Here is a 16,478-nt window from a genome sequence, read left to right as displayed (position 1 = left end):
AGTACTCCATATATGTAGAGGAAATATTTAAGACAATCATATTATAAATGGGAGAGTGTAATGGGGTGTAAGGGAAGTAAGGTTTCTATACTTCATTTGAACTGGTTAAACACCAGTATCAGTAGACTATGATCTATTATGGATGTTTCATGAGATACCTAAAGTAATCATGACAAAGTATCCAAAGAGACATATTCCAAAACACTATTTATAAATCAAAATGGAATTCTAAACAATGTTCAAGTAACCCACAGGAAGGCAGAAAAAAGAAAACAAGAAATGAGAAACAGAGAGAAAGAATGGAAAACAAACCAAGCAAAAAAAGGTAGACTTAAGCCCTGACAGCAGTAATTACATTAAATATAAATAGTCTAAATATACCAATTAAAAGACAGAGATTGACAGAGTGAATTAGAAAAAACAGGCATGCAGGAAAATAATTTGGCGGTTTCTTAAAAAAATTAAACATATGCTTAATATATGGCCCAGCAATTGCATTCCTGCGTATCTATCACAGAGAAGGGAAAACTTATGTCCACAGAAAAGTCCAATTGTGGGTAGAAACTTTATCTGAAATAGCCAAAAAACCCTGGAAAAAGTCAAAGTGCCCTGCAACAGGTGAGTGGTTCAACAAATTACGGAATATCCATATTATGGAATATTTCTCAGCAGTAAAAAGGAATGAACTGTCAAAACAGGCAACAATTTGGATGATCTCAAGGGCATCATGACGAGTGAAAACAGTCAATCTCAAATGGTCGTATGCTGTGTGATTCCACTTACAAAAAAATCATAGGAGCACCTGAGTGGCTCAGTCAGTTAAACGTCCAACTGTTGATTTCAACTCAGGTCATGATTCCAGGGTTGTGCCATCAAGCTCTGGTCAGGCTCTGCACTTAATGTGGAAGACTGCTCAAGATTCTCTCTCTCCCCCACTCTGCCCCTCTTCCCCACTTGCATACTCTATTTAAAATTTAAAAAAAGAAAAAAAAATCACAGGTATGGAAAATAGATTAGTACTTTCCAAGGGCTAGTGGTGGAGTAGGGGAAGGAGGACTGGTCTGACTAAGGGGCAGTGTGTGGGAGATCTCTGTGGAGATGAAACAGTTTTGTATCTTGGTTGTGGTGGTGGCCACACAAATCTACACAAGTGATAAAATGGCACAGAACTACACACACACATTGAACCAATGTCAGTTTCCTGGTTTTCAAGTTGAACTATAACCACAAAAGCTGTAACCACTGGAGGAAACTGGGTGAGGGTACAGGGACCCCTCTCTGTACTATATTAGCAACTTCCTGCAAATCTATGATTGCTTCAGAATAAAAATTTAAAAACAATAAAGACATAAAAATTACAGAAGAGAGCATGAGTGAAATAAAATGCAAAGCCTAGAGCTCGGAGAGGAAATAATCAATAAATTTAGCTACATAAAAATCGGAGACTTTTGTTTGATAGAGTAGACCATAACGGAGTCAAGAGGGAGATGAAATTCTGGGAGAAACATATTTGCAATGTCTGTGGCAGACATATGTGGCAGGCCAATCTCCTTGCCTTACAGAGTTCACATAAGTCAACAAGAAAAAATAACCCAATAGAAAAAATGGGCAAAGGATGTGAACGGGCGATTTACTGAAAAGTGAATACAAATGGCCAACAAATGTGGGAAAGATGCCCGGCCTCATTCTTAACGAAGGGCATGTAAAACAGACAATAGTGAAATTTGTTGTTCACTTATCAAATAACAAAAATGGAAAACCAGGATGCCCCAGGGCTGGTGAAGTAGACATTTTCCTACACTGTTGGTGGGAGTATGAATCAGTGTCCTCGTACCAGAAGACAGTTAGGGAATAATTATGAAAATTAAAAATACTCCCTGCAACCCCACTGCCATGAAGTTATCCTAAAAGCATACTCTCAAGTTTCTCAAGATACATGTGCCAAGAAATCAGTTTTTGTTTTTGCACCAAGAAATCAGTCATATTTATAAAATGGTGCCTGGAACACAGCAAGTGCTATGTAGGCGTTTATTAAATGAATCAGTAGGGCTCAGCTTGGGCCCAGGAAGGCTGTGGCTTCAGGGACACTGGCACACAAGACCCTCAGCACAGACACCAGGGTCATGGTGCCCACTATTGGTGCTTACCTGTGATGGTTCATTCTATGTCTCAACTTGACCGGGACAACTGGGTGCTCAGGTATTTGGTCAAAAATTATTTTGGATGCATCTGTGAAGGTGTTTTTGGATGATATTAGAATGTGACTCCGTAGGCTGAATAAAGAAGCTGGCCCTCTTTAATATGGGTGGGCCTCATCCAATCAGTTGAAGGCCCCAATCTAATCAGTTGAATAGAACAAAAAGCCTAGGTAAGAGGGAATTCGTTTTATCTGACCTTCTTTTAGGTGGGAGACATTAGTCTTCTGCCTTTGGACTTGGGACTGAAATGTACACAACTGGCTCTTCTGTATAAAGAGAGTCTCACATTTAAAACTTGGTTCCTCCTGTTTCCCAACTTTCAGGGACGATGGTGATGATGTGTTTGGTGCAGTGTCTTTTCCTACAGACACAAGTCTCTATTCATCTCAAACATGTCCCCGCACAGGGTATGAACACCCAGCAATCCAGATACCCAACCCTCGGGACCCATAACGTCTCTCCCTCCCCTGCTGCACTGACTCATCCGCGGTGTAGACACTGGCCTCGGCCTTAGGGGACACATCCCGATAGAGGTAGGCCCAGCTGGGTGTGTATCATCCCTAGGGAACTCCAACCTCACAACGTGGGCTGGGCAGGTAAGAAAAGCGATGGTCTCACCTCTCTGGTCTCAAATTCCTGAGTCAGGAGCATTTTATGACTAGGGTCAATGTCACTAAAAGGCAAACAACAGGATGCAGGCCTGTGCAGGAAAGGCAGTTTGCAGAGATTTCTTGCCCCTCTGTTCTCACCTATCAATCTTTATCTAATTGAACAAGATTCTCCGCCTGCAGTAAAGACAGCCACACACACAGACCTGGCGGTTTGCTCAGCTGGGGGACTTTGTAGCTTTTGCTCACACATGTATTTGTGGTGAAAGTTCTTACTTTAGAAGAGAAATAGAACAGAGAACTTGGGCTTGTGAATTTGTATTTTTCCTCTTTTTCACTCTGAGCCCATGAGATGCAAAGAAAGTTCTAGAACACAGCTCAGAAGGACCTCTGGATTCCATCTGCATCACTGAGCTGTCATCTTTGGACACACACCATGTGAGCTCTCAGGCCTACTGTATCAGCACTGCCTTTTAAATTAAAAAAAATAAATAAATATAAGGTGGGGCACCTGGGTGGCTCAGTTGGTTAAGTGTCCGACTCTAGGTTTTGGCTTAGGTCACGATCTTGTGGTTTACGAGTTCGAGCCCTGCATCAGACTCTGTGTTGGTAGTGCAGAGCCTGCTTGGGATTCTCTCTCTTCCTCTCTCCCTGCCCCGCCCTTGCTCTCTCAAAATAAATAAATAAACTTAAAAAAATACATTATGAAAACAAATATAAAGTGGATTGGATACTCCAAGTTCTAAACATTTTTTTCTGCTCCTCCCCTCAGTCTGCACCGTTTCTCCTTTTCTATCCAAATCGGCATATAAGCTCGTTTGCCCCAGATGACTTGGGGACAGAGGAATGGTAATGCCTTCTGAGAAGATGTTCGCCAACAGTTCTGAAAATGGGGCAACCAGAAAGTTTCTCCATTGTGGTTGGTGCCCATGCCCTATCAGTCTTGTGAGAATGTTCTCGTGTGTCAAGAAAATTTACCAAGAAAATATCATTGTGTTTACAATGATATAGATGCTCAGTTATAAATCAGACTGAATGGAAGAGCTTAGGGTGGCCCATCCCCAGTCCCCATCCCATTTACTCAGGACAACCTCCCCGTTTCTGCCTAGTGATGGTGGCTGGCATACGAGACAATCTGCCTCTTCCTCTGCTGCTTCACTTACCAAGTTTAGGGGGTAACTACCCATCCTGTTATGGTCCATGATAATTTAGTTCATTTACACCATTCTCTTCCCTGCTTTCCTGCCTTTCCCAATGGGTGATGGTTATATTCTTTTTTATTCTTGTGTTGGTTCCCTGAACGGGCTCTTTGAACCTCAGGCGGGTGTGCCAATGACTGGGCTCCCTTTGAGGGTAGAGGGAAGGTCGGCCCCAGATGCCCTGAGTCCCTGTTGGAGAAAGGCAGTTCTGGGCACAGAGTCCCTCTCTCCTAATGGCCCCGTGGTCTGCCTTGGATTGAGTGATAGTTTTCTTGAGCTGTGAGGGACAGGTGCTGGGAAGGGAGCTGGTGGAGGGCACATAGAAGTAGGTGTTTCATAACCACCCCACTCTTGATTTCTCTCTTGCTCACAGCCTCCATCAGGCCTGGAGTGCCCCCACACTGGATCCTGTGTCTGGGCTTCCCCCCCATTTCACTGTGCCACGTGGCCCCATTCATTTCCTTATCTTCCAGAAACCCACTGACGTTTCTCATTCACTGATAGCCCTCCCTTGTGGGTACACTCCTATATTTCTCTCCTTTATTCAGTCTGTCTCGTCAACAGGAAAACCACATCAGCCTTTTTAACAGGTCTCGAGATGCCAGATGGAGACCTGAGCTCGGCGGCCAGAGCTGCCCTGGGCAGACAATCCACAGAGCCTGAGCATGATCGGCTGCCTGGGCTTTCTGGGTTCCCTTTATAGATGTTCCAGACAATTCCATCCATCCTCAACTTTGCCATGGTTTTAAAACAATTGCTCAACCCGGGGCAGTTTGTGGGGGTAAAATGGTGGAGATGAGCAAGCTGTTGGGTCAAATCAACCCACGCGTTTCCTGTGAAGATGGTCCCTGTGCCCAGGAATGGACATATTTCTGCCAACCTGGTCATTCCGGGGCGACCAGTTCCTGGGGAGCCGAGTGAGGGTTTTGAATGATTCCAAAAATCTCCGTAAATGCTTTCTATCTGTGAGCCCCATGAGAACCCCATGCAGTTTATTATCCCGAAGCTGACCCACGGATGTGGAGGGTGTCTGGACTCACTCAAGGGCTCCAGACTGACCTCCGTGTTGAGGTCTGCCCTTCGAGCATATGCCTCGGCATCCCCCTCTTGTCCTTGTCCAAACTTGGGGGGTGGTCACAGACAGAAGATCATATTTGGGGTATAATTGGTACGTCCATTTCATCTACCTTTTTTTCCCTCCTTCAGGTGTCATTATGGGTTGAATTGTGTCCCACGTGCCCCCACCCCCCACCCCATTCCTCTGTTCTAACCTCTAAGGATCTCAGGATGTGACTATTTGGAAATAGGTTGTTTGTAGATGATTGATTTAAAATGAGGTCATTAGGATGGGCCCTAATCCAATAGGACTTGTGTCCTTATGAAAAGGCGGAATTTGGACACAGAGGCACCCCCAGAAGGAAGACAATGGGAGGGGGAGGACACAGGAGAAAACTGCCCCTGTGAGCCAAGGAGAGAGGCCTCAGGAGAAGCTGGCCCTGCCGACCCCCTTGATCTGGGGCTTCTAGACTCCAGAACTCAAGGACGATAGATTTCAGCTATGGGAGCCATCCAGCCTGTGGCTCTTGGTTACGGCAGCCCTAGGAAATGAGTGTGGATTCTAAGCAGGAAAATGGATTCTCTGCATTTGCTTGGTTTGAAAATTTTCAAGGGCCGTGCAGGAAGCTGCACTACAGTCTCTTTGTAAAAGCTGATTATCACAGAGGGTGCTCGGTGTTGCAGAGAGATATCTCTGCCTCCCAGATGGCCTCTGAGCCCCCATCGGGCTCCACGCCCCCAGCCACAGACCCACCAGATAAGCTCTGAGTCCAGAGAGCAAGAAGGTGCCAGGGGCCGCCTGATGGGGGCAGAGAGGTGCCAGGAGGAACCGGCCATTTGGGACTGGCTGTAGTCTGTGGGATCTGAAAGCCAGGATTTTAAAATGAGGCTGTTTATATATTTCCTGACGACTTCCTCCCAGCTTTCCTGAATCACCTGGTAAAGTCCTGTGAAAGGGCGAGCCTTCTTCTGTGGGCAGAAGGAAACCAGGTTTTCATCTGCACCTGCATTGTTCTGGGGAGCATTCACCCCCAGGAGTGCTCCCCAAGGGCCAGCAGGGGACAGCATCCCAGGGCGCAGTACAGAGCTGGGAAAGGTCCAGGCCGGACTCCCCCCTCCCCAGTGCCCCCCCACCCCGCAGCTCTCTAGCTCCCATAGTAACTAGAAATGGGCCCAAGGGACTCCTTCCCCAAACACCCTCGGGTCCTTCACTCGGGTCTGGCGCACGGCGGGACCCGTGTCTGTGTGTGGACTGGGTGGGGGTGTGCAGGCCACTTCATCCATCCACATCTGAAGGCCGTTTTGCAAAACGCACAGTTTGGGCCTCTCATGGGGCAAATACTACCACCCAGGAGTGTTCACCTGGTTGCAGGTGTTCAATCAGCGCTCACTGGCACGGCCCTGTAGGTGCCTCCTTGTGCACCCAAGTGCCAGTAGGCCGACGGCAAGGAGCAGTTCTCAGCTGCATTAGGACATTTCTTCTTTCTTCCTTTTCCTTTCTCTGGATGGGATTACAGCTGCTTCTGCCAGCGTCCCCAGATCTCGTGCCAGGTGCTGCAGACTTCGAGGCTAATTGGGGCAGAGCCTTATCGGGTTGCACGCTGCCCGGACGTGGTCTTGGACAAGGGCACGCGCTCGGAGATTAAATTCTCCACGGCGACACAGCCTGTCTTTCCTGGGAGCGTACGAGCTTCTGTCAACACTGGCGCCCTCTGATCGGGTCACCAGGGCTCTGCTGCTGAGTCTGGGGTACAAGGACAAGGAGGTGACACAGGGCAGACCTGACACACCCAACTCAGGTGCTGCCCTCCAAGGCCTGCCCACCTCTTGGGGAAAGACTGCAGGCTTGGGGTGAGAAAGTCTTGGGTTCGAATTCTTCTCATCCTCCTGGCTTGGTGACCTTGGTTGGTGTGTCCTTTTACCTGCCGAGCCTCAGGGAGGTGAGGCACCGGGCTGTGGTACAGATGCGGCATGCGGAGGCAAGGAAAGCAAATGTTTTCTCATGTTGGAAAGAACACTGCATGAGACTGGTGAAGCAGCTGGGTGCCGGCTCTGTTCTATGTGCTTGGGAGACATTAGTGAACCAGACATCAGACATCCCTCACTCGTGAGTTTACATTCCAGCGGGAGAGAGACAGTAAACAAAAAGCAGAATACATATGGAGTTTCTGTATCCGGCTAGAGGAGTGAAGGGTTATGGAAAAAGGAAAAGCCCAGCCAGGTAAGGGCTGAGAGTGTAGCCAAGTCGTATGGGCTGAGTACTAGGGAGGAGTTTCGATATGGAATAAGGCTGTTAGGGGAAGCCTCAGAGAGTGGGCAGCATTGCAGCAAAGACTTGAAGGACACCAGGGAAGTAGCCAAGTAGAGATCCAGGGGAAGAGCATCTGGGCAGGGAGACAGTCAGTGCAAAGGCCCTGTGGCAGGAGTGTGCCTGGTGTGTTTCCGGTGCGTGGTGGCAGCTGAGGGAAACCACTGAAGAATTTGAGTTTTTACTCTGAATGAGAGGGGGAGGCACTGCAGGGTTTTGATAAAAGGAATGGCATTATCTGCCATCGGGGGAGGCAAGGACATAGCTGGTTGACCAGTTAGCAGAAGGCCATAGATGATGGTGGCCTGGACCAAGGTGGTTACAGTGGAGTGGTGAGAAGTGATGCTTTCCAGATGTATTTTCAAGAGTATTTCCAGAGAGATTGGATGTGGGTATGAGGGAAGGGAAGAGTCGGACGTGACTGAAGACCTTGGCTGCCATCAACAAGTGTGGGTAAGACCTTGTGAGGAGAGGTTTGGGATGGAAAGTCAGGGTTAGGGCTTTGGAAAGGTTGAGTTTAGATGTCCACTGGACAATTCCCAGCCGGCTGCTGGACAGGAGTCTGGACTTTGGGAGGAAGATCCAGACTGTGGATGTACAACTGGGAGTTGTCTGTCTATGGATGAAATTTAGAGCCAGGAGACTGAACGAGGTTAAGGGAGTAAGTACATATGAAGAGAAAAAGGGGGCTGAGCTCTGGGGCCCTTCAAAGTCAAAGAAGTCAAAGAGAAGAGAAGGAACAAGCCCATGGTGCAGAGAAGCCGCCAGTGAGAGTTGGGACTGTGAGTAAAACGGGGGTCACTGTTGACCTTGACAATGGTGATGGGCTGGTGTGTCCTCCCCAAACTCATACAGGGAAGCCTTAACACCCTGGGATCTTGGGACATGACTGTATCTGGGGGCCTTTAAAGGGGTGATTATGGTAGAATGAGAGATGGGCCCTAATCCAGTAACACTGGTGTCCTTGTAGGGAGATGTGATTAGGACACAGATATGCATGGAGGGAGGAGCACGTGAGGACACAGAGAGGAGACTGCTGTCTACACCCCAAGAAAGAAAGGCCTCAGAAGGAGCCAACTCTGCTACACCTTGCTCTCAGACTTCCAGCCTCAAGAATCACGAGAAATAAATGTCTGTTGGCCAAGCCCCCCATCTGTGGTACTTTGTCACCGTGGCACCAGCAGACAAATCCCAAGCACCTCGGGGGAGAGGGTAGCAAATTCTAGCCAGGTGGGCTTAAGAGAGCAGAGAAGAGGGAACCCTTCCAAGGGTTTTACCGCCGAGAAGAGCAAAGACAAGGACTGTAGCTTTCAGAGGAAGTGGGATCAAGGACTTTTTTTTCTTTAAAGATTTCTTTTATGATTTTAGGTGGGAGGCTTAACAGCTTGTTTTTATGCTGCTGGGAGTGGTCCAGTAGACGTCACAATGCGATGACGACGCAGGACGGTCGTTGCTGGAGTGACGGCAAGGCTGGTGGAAGGGGGAGGGGAGTCTGTGCCCAGAGGGCGGTGGGACACAAAGAGGCCTCCTGGCAGTTTGGGGGGACAGCTCCTTAGGCAAGTGGGATGAGAGAGGGGCCTGTCTAGCTCCCCCTTCCTTGTCTCTGCCTTTCCTTGTTTCTGTGCTGTTTCACGTCTGCAAGTTGTACAAAGCTGATAATGATGCAGTTGATTCTTGTCCAGCGAAAGGCAAGCCAACTGTGTCTACTGGAGGGCAGAGTATTGCTGCCGCCATTTTGCGTCTGTTTGCAAATTCGTGTCTGCCTTCCTTGTGTGATTCTTTCCATTCTCTTTTAAACCACAGGTCCTATCTCACTGATTCCCTCATTAACTGATGAGTTCAGTAAGATCTTTGACACACGTTTATTTTATATTTGTATGAGAGTCAGTATTTTACCTCAACGATCCTTTCTCACGACACTGATAGGACAGTAGGTATCTTTGCATATTCTCTTCTGATGGGTTTGATTTTTCCCATGATTACCAGAGCTCTAAAGTGGGTCCCTTTCTAAAACCCTCATCTAGGAAGTGATGGGTGACAGGAGGGGGATACGGGCCACCTGGAGGGACCCTGTAGGTGTGCCGGCCAGGCAATGGCTTAGCCTTTCCAAGGGTGACAGCTCCCTGGACCTGTGTGGATTGCAGGGAGCTTCATTCCACCCCTGGCTGCAGGCCTACTTGGCAACACTGTCATTTTTCACCTGGAACCACCCCCCCCCCCATACACACACAGGAGTTTGCTCCCCCTTCACTCCCACCAGCCCAGAAATGGCCAAGTTGATTTATTCGTGTGTCTGCAGTTCTGATGGGGGAGGGGGGCTCGTGTGACCCCAAGGGAACAACGCCTCCCATTCGAAGTTCTGGCCTAAGGAGAAATGGCAGGGGAGGGGGCTGCTCCAGGACAGAGGAGCACTGAGCTCAGCTCCCAGCCCACTTCCCCTCCAGGACTCCCTCTGGGACCCACATCTGACTCAAGTCTGGGAGGGGAGTGATATGCTGAGCAGAGGGCCTGCTTGGCAAGGGCAGGGTTCTGACACCACCCCCCGGCCTCCTCCCGAAGCCTGGGGCCCCCTCGCTCCCCTCTCAGTGGGCACCCCGCTCTGCCAACTATCCGGGTGTGCAAGGTCATAAATTTTGGTCTTGAGGTTCTGGGTTCTGGGTGCAAGTCCAAGCTCCTTCCTCCCCAGAGGGACGGCCTTGGCGGAGTGTCTTCATCTCTAAGCTTCCACTTTTTCTTCTGAAAGCCAAGAATGGAAGGAACCCGCCTGTCTGGCTGCCGTGCAGATCAGGGCTCTGAAAGGGCCAAGCTCCCTCCTGCACTGCCCCTGCCCCTCAGCCTGGGAACGGCCCAGAGGCTCTGGTCTTGCTGTGTTCCCTGCCAGGGGAGAGGCAGCTAACTGCTCGCTGTGATGCCACACCAGCACAGGACCAGGAACTGGACTTTCCCCTTGGAGCCTGGGGCCAAACTCTGTCCCCCACCTCGACTTCCTCTGGGGATCTTGGTGTGACCCTTTTGCCACGTATAAAGATGCCTCAGTGTTCTAGAATCTGTATATAGATGTACATATATATATACATATATATATATGCATATATTTGTGAGATATAAATATATACATATATAACAGATATATGTGTATGTATGTATACATATATGTATGTATATACACACACACATATATTTGTGGCCTACTTTTCCAGTCTCCAAAACTCTATTCAATCTTGCAGGTTTAGACCAAATGCTGCCTCCCACAGGCAGCCTTACTGGGTTGCTCACAGATTGAATTGATTACTCTTTCCTCTGCAGCTCAAATCCTGTTCCCCTCCTGGCTGCATTTAGACGTTTAGATTGTTTCCCCTATTAGGCTTATTTATTCATTCAATCATGTTTCATTCATTTGTTCATTCATTCATTTGGCTGAGGTTTACTGAGCACCGTCCATGCACAATGCATAGGCCCTGGCCTCAGCCTGGTGTCCAGATGTAAACGCATCAAGTCTCTGCCTTCAGGTGCCTGTATCCTTGGCAGGTTTCTGTTCCCGGCACTGAGGGCCTGCCTGCCAGGTAACAGGTGTTCGGTAAACAAAGGGACACTGTGAGCCCATTTGCCCAAACTTCGTGCACTTGGCACACCCTGTTTGTTTCGATTTTAACTGCACCTTTGCTATTGCACACTTTAATTAACATTCTTGGGCCCACTGCACATTCTTCCGCCCTCTGTGGGAGAGCTACGGCTTCGTGACAGGTTGCAAGTTATCACGTTCTTGGGAGACTCCCCGCTGCTCTGGCCTGGGTCCCACACTGGCCTCAGGCCCTGGGCAAGCCCCCGCCCCTCCCTTCCCAGCCCTGCCGTCCTTCTCTGTGACCTCTGAGCAGATGAGGGCAGTGGGCTTGCTGGAGCCTGTCCAAGGGGTGTGGCTGCCAATGCCACCACCAAAGTCCTGCCCCTCTCCCTGGTTTCGGGCTCCCATCTCTGGAGCCAGTTGTGCCCTGCAGAAGCAGCATGCAGCTTCCTGTGCTCTGCCCCGTGGGTGACGTTGTGTCCCCCAGGGGCCCAGACGCCCCACAGCGAGCCCACCCTCAGAAGAAGAGTGGCGGAAGCTGTAGACATAGGTGCCCATGGTGGCGAGCTGACCAGGCATGTCACACCTTCCTGTCCCCGCTTCTCAGGATCAAGCCAGGTGCAGGTCGGGCACCGGGTTCTGGCCCCTGGGGTCCATCACTTCACCCTCCCCGACCAGGCCTGCGGCTCCTCCTGGGGAATCCTCTCCACCTCGCCCTACCGCACCATCTGGGTAGAAAGGCAGATCCAGGCAGTAGTTAAGGGGCGTGCAGTCCCCCCCCCCACTGCTGGACTAGCCGTTCACTTTCTGTGAGCTTTGCATCTGGAATGGAGTGAGGAGGCACGACGAGGTGTTGGGGGCGCTCACTAACCCACACCGGGCTCGCTCAGGGCAGACAGCTGACTAGTTTCTGCTGCTCAGAGGCCTGGCCCTTCCCGATTCCTCCTCCTCCAGACTTCCGGTGTGTTTTCTCATTCCTGCCATCCGTGCGTCCTGGTACGCTGGCTGGAGGCAATGGTCACTGGGTCAGCCGAGAGTGTCCATTCAGAGCATCTCGACGTGATCTCGGGAGAGACACGCTGCTCTGGGTCGGCCGGCAACCGTGGCTGAGCTTACTCTCATCCTTCCGGGGTCTTCCGTGGGATGGACACAGGAAGCCTTCCTAAGAAGACACTTACTACCCCTGAACTTCCATTCCCACTATGCTGGCCAGTGTGTCGTGCCTGCTGGTCACCATTTAGTGAGAGTCCACTTTGTGGCAGGCCTTGAACATGAGCAGGCACTGAATGCCCGTTGAAGAGGGAGCAGACTGAGGTTTACGGTGGGGAGGGAGGCCACGGCTTGCCTGAGGTCACAAAGGAGAGATGGGCAGAGTGCCAGGGTGGCTCAGTCGGTTCGGCTCAGGTCATGATCTCACGGTTTGTGAGTTTGAGTTCTGAGTTGGGCTCTGTGCTGACAGCTCAGAGCCTGGAGCCTGCTTCAGATTCTGTGTCTCCCCCTCTCTTTGCCCCTCCCCCACTCATTCTCTCTCTCTCGCTCTCTCTCTCTCAAAAATAAATAAACATTAAACAAATTAAAAAACAAAAAAACAAAGGAGAAATCGGCCCCAGGTGACCCAGGGCACAGCAGTGGCTCTCTCCTCCTCACCACGTGAAAGGGTTCCTTTCACCACGGGTTCCAAGGGTGTGTGAGGCCACTGATCTGAGGAAAAGTGTGGGGACAGGGACAGTTAGTGCCGTCCTCTTCCTCCCTTCTCCCTGCCTCTGCCTCCTCTGAGTCCAGGGGAAGATCAGAGGTGCCAGTATGCTCTGGACCTACCAGCAAAGCAGCCTATGCTAGTGTCCTGGGGCTGCCCTAACAAAATTCCACAAACCGGTAGCTTAAAACAATAAAAATGTATTATCACATAGTTCTGGAGGCCAGAAGTCCAGAAATCCAGCTGTCTGCAGGGCCATGCTCCTCACCCCAGGCTCTAGGGGAGGGTCCTTCCTGCCTCTTCCAGCCATGGTGGCTCCTGGCAGTCCTGGGTGTCCCTTCACTGGTGGACACATCACTGCAGTCTCTGTCTCTCTTTTCATGGCCTTCTCTGCGTGTCTGTGTCTCTCTTCTTTTAAAGACACCATCCCATTGGATTTAGGCCTGTGCTAATCTAGTAAGACCTTAATTATATCTGAAAAGACCCTGTTTTCAAACAAGGCCACATTCTGAGGTTCTGAGTGGGTATGAACTTCCAGGGTGGTGGTGGGGACATTCTTCAGCCACCACACGGCCCTTCTGAGCAGGAAGCCAGCACGATCAGGAGTGCACAGGGAGGGCCAGCTGGTTGCGTCCCTCTCATCACAGCCACCTGTCTGATCTGTGGCTGTGACCCTGTGTCAGCCCTGCCCAGGGCCCTGAAGCTCAGTGGCACGTGACACACCAGTGGCCCTGGGGTCTGGCCAAGGTCAACCCCAGAGTCCTGCTCAAGCAGGTCTGTCGTTCCAGACCTCTGTCTCCCCATAAAATCATAGGCCTCTTCTGAAGCACGTGCCCTCATCTGGGTCCTCAGCCTGCCCTGCGTCCAGGCGAGCAAGGCTGCAGGCCCCTGGGGCCTGGCGTGGCATTTCGTAAACAGAGTGTGACATTCGGAGGCAGCTCTGCAGCCTCTGGGGCGGCGGTTCTGTTTTCTGACGTACAAATTACCGTATTGTTGCAAATAAGAGTTGTAAACACAAGTAAGCCCCAGATCACAAATCCATTTTTATTAAAAAATACAACTCTCAGTGTTGGGAGCCCATTTTTCACCAAATGAGGCATATGACCAATCCATTCGAGGGAGAAAAATCAAAGGCAACGCTTCGCTTTGCTGGTCAGGTAGGACCCCGAACACACGAGTGAAGGTCAAAATGGCCATTCAAGTATTTTATGTTAATTAAACCCTGTTCGTGGCTCAGCCTGGAGAGAAGTAAGTGAAACATTGGTTCCTCGTCGGGCTGTCCAGAGCACTGTCCTGCGGGAAAGAAGTGGGGCCAGTTGGGCCTTGTCGGTCTGCACTAATCGCTGTGAGCATCTCTGCCCTGCGGCACTCAGGTGGGACCCAGGCTCACGGCAGAGATCTCTTCTTATATGAACACACAGTCGGTTCCTATGAGCTTCCGATGAAAGTTACGTGCCAGGGCTTAGGGCGGCCGGGGAGCCTGGAGGCCTGGGCTCTAAGTGCACAGTGGGGCTTGGGAAGCATCGGCGAAGAACCTGGTGGGGACTCTGCCCCGTGCTTTCCAGCTCAGTGTCCTCCTCAGTGCCATGGGAACGATGCCCACAGCTACCTCCAAGGCTGCTGTCGGGATTAAGTGCCTACTTCCACAAACGCCAGCCACCGTCACCCACACTCCTTTGATGACTGCTGGGACAAGTTTGCAATTATCAGCAGTAGGGGGTGGGCCTTTGCTCCTCTTAGGCGCGTGGGGTGCCTTCTTCCCTCACCAGCTCCCGGAGGTGGGTTATCCAATCTGATCCCAGAAGGCTCGTTCTGCTCTTGGCATTCAGCCCTCAGAGCCCACCACTATTACAATTCTTACTTTTTGTCTTCTCTTTACAGTAAACAACCAATTCACACCCTGAGAACTTACAGATTGGTAGGATATAAATACATCAATTTGTTTTAAGCCGTTGGAGAGCAAAATGACATTTTTAGCACTCAGAAGGGCTGAATCATGGTCTGGAGGTATGCAGTTGGATCAATTCCTTTGAGGGGTCAAGTGTAATTTTAGAGTAGAATTAGTATGATTCACGATGGAGCTGCTATACTTACAAAAAAAAAAAAAAAATTCAGTTCCAAGCAAGGATTATCGTTCTTTTTACTTAAGCATTTTCTAAAAAGTTTAAGATGTGCTTTTGGAGGGAGGCGTTTATGACTCGTGAACAGTCTGAAATTGCCTCTTCCCACTGAGCACATCGTTGTTACAAACGGCTAAGTCACAGTCATGTGTCCAGATGACCTCTGTGTGATGGCCTAGGCCAGGCTAAGGTGACCCGCCCATTTCATATAACCCCCCAGGTTCCAATAAGTTCCTTTCATTATCCTGGCATTTCATAAAGGAATGGATTGGAAAAAGTCCAGTCAGGACAAATGGACCTCATAGGAAGCACTGAAGGAGGGGCCCCCATGGAATATCTGAGGAACTTGAAAGCCACATGCGCCTTGGATAGTATTAGGAAGGAGGACAAGAATTCAAAAGTTGATCATCTCGGTCTCCTCCTCTGTCTGATGAGGACCGTGGTGACCTGGACACTTTTCTGATGGAGGTCTCGGGGGTAAACTGAGGAGAAGGTGCTGTGGGTGCCTGCCTCCACTGAGACTTCTGGCCTCTCTTCCTGTTTTTCTCTTCTGCTGCCCATAAGAGAGATTCATTTTGGAGTCTGAGGTCACCTCTATCGACAAAGAATATTTTCAAAGAAAGCCCAGTGGAGTTCGGGCCGGGTGCCTCTCTCTTGGCTTGCGTTGGGGGAAGAAAAGTTTAGAATCAATAACCAGAAATTTGAATTAGTTCAACTCTTTTTCAGAATAACCAGGAGTAGGATGGACGCGTCCTCCCTACTACCTAAGGCCCAATCCTTACTCTTCCAATTCTGCTCATCCTCTCCAGGCCTGTGCCTCCCAGGCCAGCTCCTGGGGCCTCCGTGGGGTGAATCCTCACCCCGAGATCACACGCCCAGATGCAGCCATCTCCAAGTAATGGGTTAGCTAGCAGCACATTATTTCTGGATGATCTTCAAAATATTCTGCTCAGATTTATTTCAAGTGTGGATTTAGTTTCTGTCCTGCGGTGTTACCAGTTGGTAAGGATGTGTTCTGCCAAGGTAATTTGTTCTACTGTGGCCCAGGTGAGATGTAGCAAGGAAAGACATGAAATCTTCAATTTCAGGAAGGAAAGAGCATAAATTCTGAAGTGTAGCACCCGCCAGTGCGGGAAGGTCCCAGGGGAAGGCTGTGAAAGAATTCTATAAAGTTTTAATAGCTCAAGACCCAAGGTAGCAGAATTAAATGCAAGCTTGGGGACCAACTCTTTTCTTGATCGTATAAAACGTGGGGGAAATCTCTCTCAACTCAGGCAGCGCCTTGGGTGTTTGGGCGGAAAGCGGACACATCAGCATTTCGAAGCACGTGCCGAGTTTTTTCCAATCTCATCAGGAGAGGTGGAGCCCCCTCCCGGACGTGCGGAACAGTGAGGTTAGCCTGGAGCTGCAGGACACAGGTATCTTTATCCCTCGTGACAGGTAACTCGGTAACGCACTGAATACTGTGAGTCGTTTCAGAGAATTATCAAATTCAAGGGTGTTGTGGAAATCCCCAAATTTGTAGCCAGTTGCTCAGAAGTGTGGGTGGCCTGGTGGTCCCTGAAGCGTGGCTGGTGTCTGAAATTCGGGTAGCCCTGGGGAGCCCTAGACTTATGGGGTTTGTGCTAACTCCCGGGGGGCACAGAATTCTGGGGCAATCTGAACTGAACTGTAGTACAAAATTGTAGTACACCCAGTTGGTTTTCCCTTTTCTTTCAACGGGGAAAATAT

This window comes from Panthera pardus, unplaced genomic scaffold, assembly GCF_024362965.1.
Source record: "Panthera pardus isolate Hobbes unplaced genomic scaffold, ASM2436296v1 HiC_scaffold_4, whole genome shotgun sequence".
Classification (NCBI taxonomy): Eukaryota; Metazoa; Chordata; class Mammalia; order Carnivora; family Felidae; genus Panthera; species Panthera pardus.
Note: the sequence above shows the minus strand (reverse complement) of the source record.